Source organism: Gavialis gangeticus, unplaced genomic scaffold (genome assembly GCF_001723915.1).
Source record: "Gavialis gangeticus isolate Ggan-Ray unplaced genomic scaffold, GavGan_comp1, whole genome shotgun sequence".
In the NCBI taxonomy this organism is placed as follows: domain Eukaryota; kingdom Metazoa; phylum Chordata; order Crocodylia; family Gavialidae; genus Gavialis; species Gavialis gangeticus.
In genome coordinates this window covers 23,700,238-23,706,317 of record NW_017729032.1, presented here as the reverse complement: position 1 = coordinate 23,706,317, position 6,080 = coordinate 23,700,238, and the positions used below count along the sequence as shown (strand labels likewise).

Genomic DNA, 6,080 nt, shown 5'->3' with positions numbered 1-6,080 from the left:
TGAAGCAGGGGGGAGGATGTGTGGGCTATGGGGGGCCCCAAGCAGCCCCTTGCTGGCTGGAACTCTACCATCCTGCAAGGGAAAAGCCATGAGTTTCCCACATTTTTCTCCTTTAAAAGAGACTCCATTTTTAAAGTTTGTTGATCCATTTTTAAAGTTTGTTTATGACACTTTCATATATTCTTGTGATTCACTTTTGGGTCATGACCCACAGGTTGAGAAATGCTGATCTAAGCATCTGCAGAGGGCCTGTTCCTACAATGGAGAAACTTACACACCCAGAGAGGTAACAGAATCACTTCTACCCTTCATTGGGTTACTCAAGACTTGTTACACGTTTACTTGCAGCTGGGACAAATCAGTGATGGGTTAGGACAGGAGTGGGCAAACTATGGCCCGTACACTGGATCTGGCCTGAAGAGGGGCTTTGTCCAGCCTGTGGTGGGTCTCTTGGTCCTCCCTGGCCCAAGTGCCACCCAGCTGTGGCATGTCCAGCCACACCCTGGGTACGCAGCAGGGCTGCGACAGCTCTGCAGCTGAACTGCATTTCTAGGTATCCCAGGCAGTGGTGGCTCCTTCTGGCTGCCACTGCTCCAGCCCCATGGTACCAGTGGGGACCTGTGTGCACAGCCTGACCCAGTGTGCCCTGCACCTGTTCTGGACTCAATTGTCCAGGCTCATCAGTAGTGGTTATCAGGCAGAAACTGTTGCTCAGCATGGGGGAAACATGGCCCCTCCCCCTCACCACTGCAATACTAGGGGCACATCTCAATAAGCATGTATTCCCAGGCATGCCCCTGTACACATGCTCTGACATACAGCAAAGTGAATTGGGTGGGGTAAGGGAGGTTGGGACCAGCACATGTGGCAGCCTTACCTAGGGTCCTGAGGGCCTCCTGGGGCAGCAGTGGCAGCCAGCCAGCCACTCAGAGCTAGGCCAGCAGTCAGCGTGGCTCTGGCCAGCCAGGTTCCCTTTCTGGCAATGCACGCTGCTGCTGCATGTACCAAATAGCCTTTTTTAGTGGTGGGTTTTTTTGACTGGGATCTCCTGGTGTCAACAAAACTGCTGTGCTTCCAATTAGCAGTGCGGCAAATGGGTGCATGTGAGTTGCATATGGTTTGCTGCACCTCAAATGGCTTTGAGGTGCCACCAGTGACATGCCATGGGTCTCGCTCCTCTGCTCCTGCCCTGGCCTTGTTTGGTTGCCTGTTTCAGCTGAGAAGGAAATGAAAGTCCCAATACACCAGATGCAGAGAGAGGAATTGTGGCTGGAATTTCCAGCTGGAACAGTTAAGTAAAGACCCAACCCACAGGGCGGGTGGACGGGAAGGTTAAACAACAAATGCAGCTGTCACCCACTCAATAAGAACTCTGCAGGGCCTGGCCAGTGCCCCCACCCAACCCATACCAGTGCCCATGGCCCTCTCCTGCCCCCACCATCAACCCACCACTGGGTACCCTAAACTGCATGTGCATGCTTACCGGGCACTTAACATGTGCTAAATCACTTTAATGTGATTCCACTTGCATTTTAACTGCACTTCATGAGTGTTAAGTTGAACATATTACACAAGCCCCAGAGTTTGTCATCCACCAGGTACTAGAATCATGCTCTTTGTCTACACAGTTAGCAATGTGTTATACGTAACTGTCTTGTATAATTTTGAGAAAAACAAATGTATCACAGACATTTAAATTACATCTAAAAAGCCTCTCTCTTCCTCAGTGCTAGCTTTTCAAAATCACTAAAATAGAGTTCTAGGTGAAACTGAATTTTGCTCAAGGGATCTAATCCTGATCCAGGTGACTTCAATGTTATCTTCTGTAGAAATCAATGTGAGAAAAGAATAGGATCGTATGATCATAGGAAAACAGGACTGGAAGGTACCTCATGAGGTCATTTAGTCCAACTCTCTGCTCAGCTCATCCTGGCCAAGTGTCTGTGCAATCTGCCAGAAAGTTCTTTCCAATTCCAACTTAAATTCCTCTGCTGCATCTTAAGTCCATTGCTTGTAGTCCTGTCCTTTACAGCCACACAGAGAAAAAGAAATAGATGAAAAGGAATTCATTCAAGTGATTTTCTGAAGTAGGTGGAAATTACTTGACCAGATCCTCATCTGAGTAAATCGGCAAATAGCCCATGATTTCTATTGCTCACTTAGGGCAGTTAAATTGAAGTGCCTTCTAAATATTTTTCCTCCTTTGAATTTACATATAGCTATTTTGATAAATATATGATTAAGGGTTCACATATGCCTATGGTTACAAGATATGTTACTCTAGTAACCGCAAGGAGAACAATCATTTTATCCTTACTGTATTAATAAGCCAAAGTGGGATCAAAATGTGCAGACTGAAAGTCAAAGTAACCCATGAAACTGAACACCAGAGAAGTATATCACAGTCATGTCAAGGGCTTTGAAGGCAATAGCATGTACCGGTTTCCCATTACAGCAGCAGCAGACTCCACACAAGGTCTAATGATCAAAAACATCAATTTATTCCTGTCACAAGCCTTCAGTCTCCCCCTGGCTTCTAATTAAATCCCACTTACATTCAGCTCTGGTATATAACCCTTCTGTTGTACATAAGATAAAACCACTTGTTGTACCTAATGCCTGCAGCCCATATCATTACTCTGACAAAGCTCTGCTTTGAGATAGAGGAGCTAGGGCTGACCCAGGTGAATAAGCACAAAATCTGAATGGTGAGAATCCAAAGTGGTAGTATGGACAAAGAGAGATTTCAGTCATGGCAGATTTTTTTCCCATTTACTTTTATTATTTTCCTTCAGATGTTGCCAGACTCAGAAAAATCATTTAACGCAGAAATTTGCTAATTGATTATACTTGATGAACTTTGCAGCTTGTTTGCATGACTAATCCTTGAATTCCCAATAAATTACCTGTGAATGCACAATGCCTTGTACTACAAAGGCAAAGAATTAACCTAAAAGTGGGATCCAAGGATGGATTTTGAAAATCTCAAAATTCATCAACATTTGTAGCTCTGGCATAAACACATGCCTCCTTTCACAGGAATTTCAGTTTAGTATTTTACTGATTTATGAACTAGACATACTGTTTTATTTATCCTTGAATATCTTTTGAAATTCTGCAGTTTTCAACTACTCAGCAAGTATACAAGGAAAGGTAGATTTCATGCCAAATTTATCCAGTTAAGTGAAAGGAAGAATCCCATTAACAAATAATAGAATATGAATATATGTCACATATGCTACATTCAAACATAAGTTCATGTTTCTATCCTCTTCACTTTTATGCAAATAAAACAATATCATGCATTTGCAAAAGTTTGCAGAAAATATTGCTTTTTTGTTATATATCAATAGAATCTCAGGTGAAATAGAAAAGCAAGCACTGTTTTTATTTTAATTATTTTTATAATACTTTGTACTGTACATGGTAGGAATTATTTCACTATGGCTGAGAAGGTGGCAACTGTAGATAAGATTATCATTGATAAAATGAATCCATTTGTTAAAAATGCAATTGTATGACTTTCTGATTTTTTCTAAAATTCAGTCATCAAGTGTAATTAAGCTAGTTTCTGTTATGTTTACTTAGATTATATTTTTTTGAGTCAGGAACTATATGTCTATTCTAGTACTGTAAAACAACTAACACAATGGTGTTCTAGTCCATGACTAGGACTTTTAGGCTAGGTTCAGACAGTCAAAAAGTCTGAGGCATAATTGATTAAATCTCTGCAACGTTCTCTAAGATGCATACATTGGATCATTAAACGTTCACTCATTAGTTGGCCAAGGCAGGCAGATGTTAGCACTGGCCAAGGCCAGAAGGCAAGGGGTGCTCACACATCTCCCAGCTCCACAGGTCTTTAAATGCTCCAGCCTTGTCCCCATGGCTGAAAGGTGGGGAGTACTGAGGGGGGAGGCTGGGGCAGTAGATCTGCACAGTGGGAGGGGAAGCCCCTGCCTCGGAGACTCTCCCCACCCCTGCTGTGCAGACCCTGGCTGGGGAGAGGTGGGGGCCAGGGAAGGGGTCTGTTCTCCCCCTCACCTGCCCCCATGCCACCACTGGTGGGACTGGGAAGGCTGCCTCAGCTCTGTGGCAGATGGGGGCAGAGCTACCTGACACAGCTGGAGCAGAGAAGCTGGGGTAGAGCCCACCTGACCTGCAAGGGGAGGAGTAGCAGGGGGCTGCAATGTATCCTGGGATGCTGGAGGACTGAGACCTATCTTATGGCAGAAGGGGTTCTAGGAAAAAAGTTCAATAGACCTGCTTTACCTAAGTCAATTAAGTCTGATACTACACTTGCCTTCATGGTTACTGCAATACAGATGAAGCAGCATTACAATAATTTGCTATTTCTGTGGTTTCTGTTATTCTTTTTCGGCTTTTCTTAAATATAAAATAATTGAAAGGTAATAAATCAGACAGTCAGAGATGTCCTCAGCCTTATGTTCACTCTTTTTTTTTTATGTTTTTATTTGTTTTGGTCTCATTGTGTTTATGGGGAAATATACAGTATAATGGATCCCAGAGAACTGGTAGTTTCCTATGAGGGAATCTCTTTTAGTAAAGTAATACTAAAGGTGTTTAAAAATAGAGCAGATTGAAGTATGCTAATACTTACACGTTTATCTTACCCACTAGACTAAGGGGTGTGTTATTAATAATGATCTTGCTGCATAATTTTCAGCTTGTTTAGTAAACATGAAAGATATTCCACTATATTATATTATTATAGCTAATTGCCATCACTTTCTTGCAGAAATTCACTTTCCAGAATCTGTTTGTCTTTTTCCCTCCATTTGACTCACAGTTAATATGCATGTTTAAGCTAGGCATTGATCTGCTGTCACCTGTTTTTAAACTATGCTGTCAGCTCATGTAATAGTAACTACTCCCATCTTCAAGATTAAAGAAAATTGGAAATAAATAACCAGATTGTACCAGTTGGGAGACTATTAGTCTGTACAGGCAGAATGGTTCAGGGACTCTCCCCTCAACCACTACTACTCCCCTGCCCAAAGCATGCATGAACCTTGTGACAGAGAATGCAGAAAAGGCTGAAGTACCCAATGCCTTTTTGCCTCCATGTTTACATACAAGGTCAGCTTCCAGACTACTGCATCAGGCAGCACAGTTTGGGGAGGAGGTGAGCAGCCCTCAGTGGTGAAAGAACAGGTTAGGAAATATGTACAAAACTGGACATGTACAAGGCCAAGGGTGCTGAGCGAGTTGGCTGATGTGATTGTAGAGCCATTGGCATCTTTGAAAGCTCATGGCAATCAGGAGAGGTCCAGGATGATTGGAAAAGGGCAAACATAAAGTCCATATTTAAAAAAGGGAAAAAGGAGGATCCAGGGAACTACAGACCAGGCAGCCTCACCTCAGACCCTGAAAAAGTCATGCAGAAGATCCCTAAGGAATCCATTTCTAAACACTTTCAGGAGAAAAATCTGATTAAGAACAGTCAGCATGGATTCACCAATGGCAAGTCATGCCTGACCAACCTGATTTCCTTTTAGCATGAGGTGACTGGCTCTGTGGATGCAGGGAGACCAGTGGATGTAGTGTACCTTGATTGTAGCAAGGATTTTGATACCGTCTTGCACAATATTCTCAAAGGCAAGCTAGACAAATTGGAGGATTGGGCCAAAAGAAATCTCATGTGTTTCAACAAGGACAAGTGCAAAGTCCAGCACTTGCAATGCAAGAATCCCATACACTGCTACAGGCTGGCAACTGACTGGCTAAGCAGCAGTCCTGCAGGAAAGGACCTGGGGATTACAGATGCATATGAGTCAGTAGTGTGCCCTTGTTACCAAGAAACCTAATAGCATACTGGGCTGCATTATAAGAGGTGCTGCAAGCAGATTGAGGAAAGTAGTTGTTCTGTTCTATTCTGCACTGGTGAGGCCACATCTGGAGTACTTTGTCCAGTTTTGGGCCCCCCACTATAAAAAGAATGTGGATAAGTTGGTGAGAGTCCAGAGTAGAGCAACAAAAATGGTTTGGGCACATGACTTATGAAGAGAGGCTGAGGGAACTAGGTTTATTTAGTCTGCAGAAGAGAAAACTGAGATGGG

General features: G+C 43.3%; 1 long non-coding RNA gene across 1 annotated transcript in view; it reads left to right on the top strand.

Moving 5' to 3' along the window:
* The window catches only part of LOC109302537, a 19,840-nt gene extending 15,234 nt beyond the window's left edge, over nt 1–4,606 (top strand). Inside the window, exon 3 of the long non-coding RNA XR_002098832.1 lies at nt 4,595–4,606. This is a non-coding gene — a long non-coding RNA (uncharacterized LOC109302537). The remainder of the gene's footprint in view (nt 1–4,594) is intronic.
* Nucleotides 4,607–6,080: the final 1,474 nt, after the last annotated feature.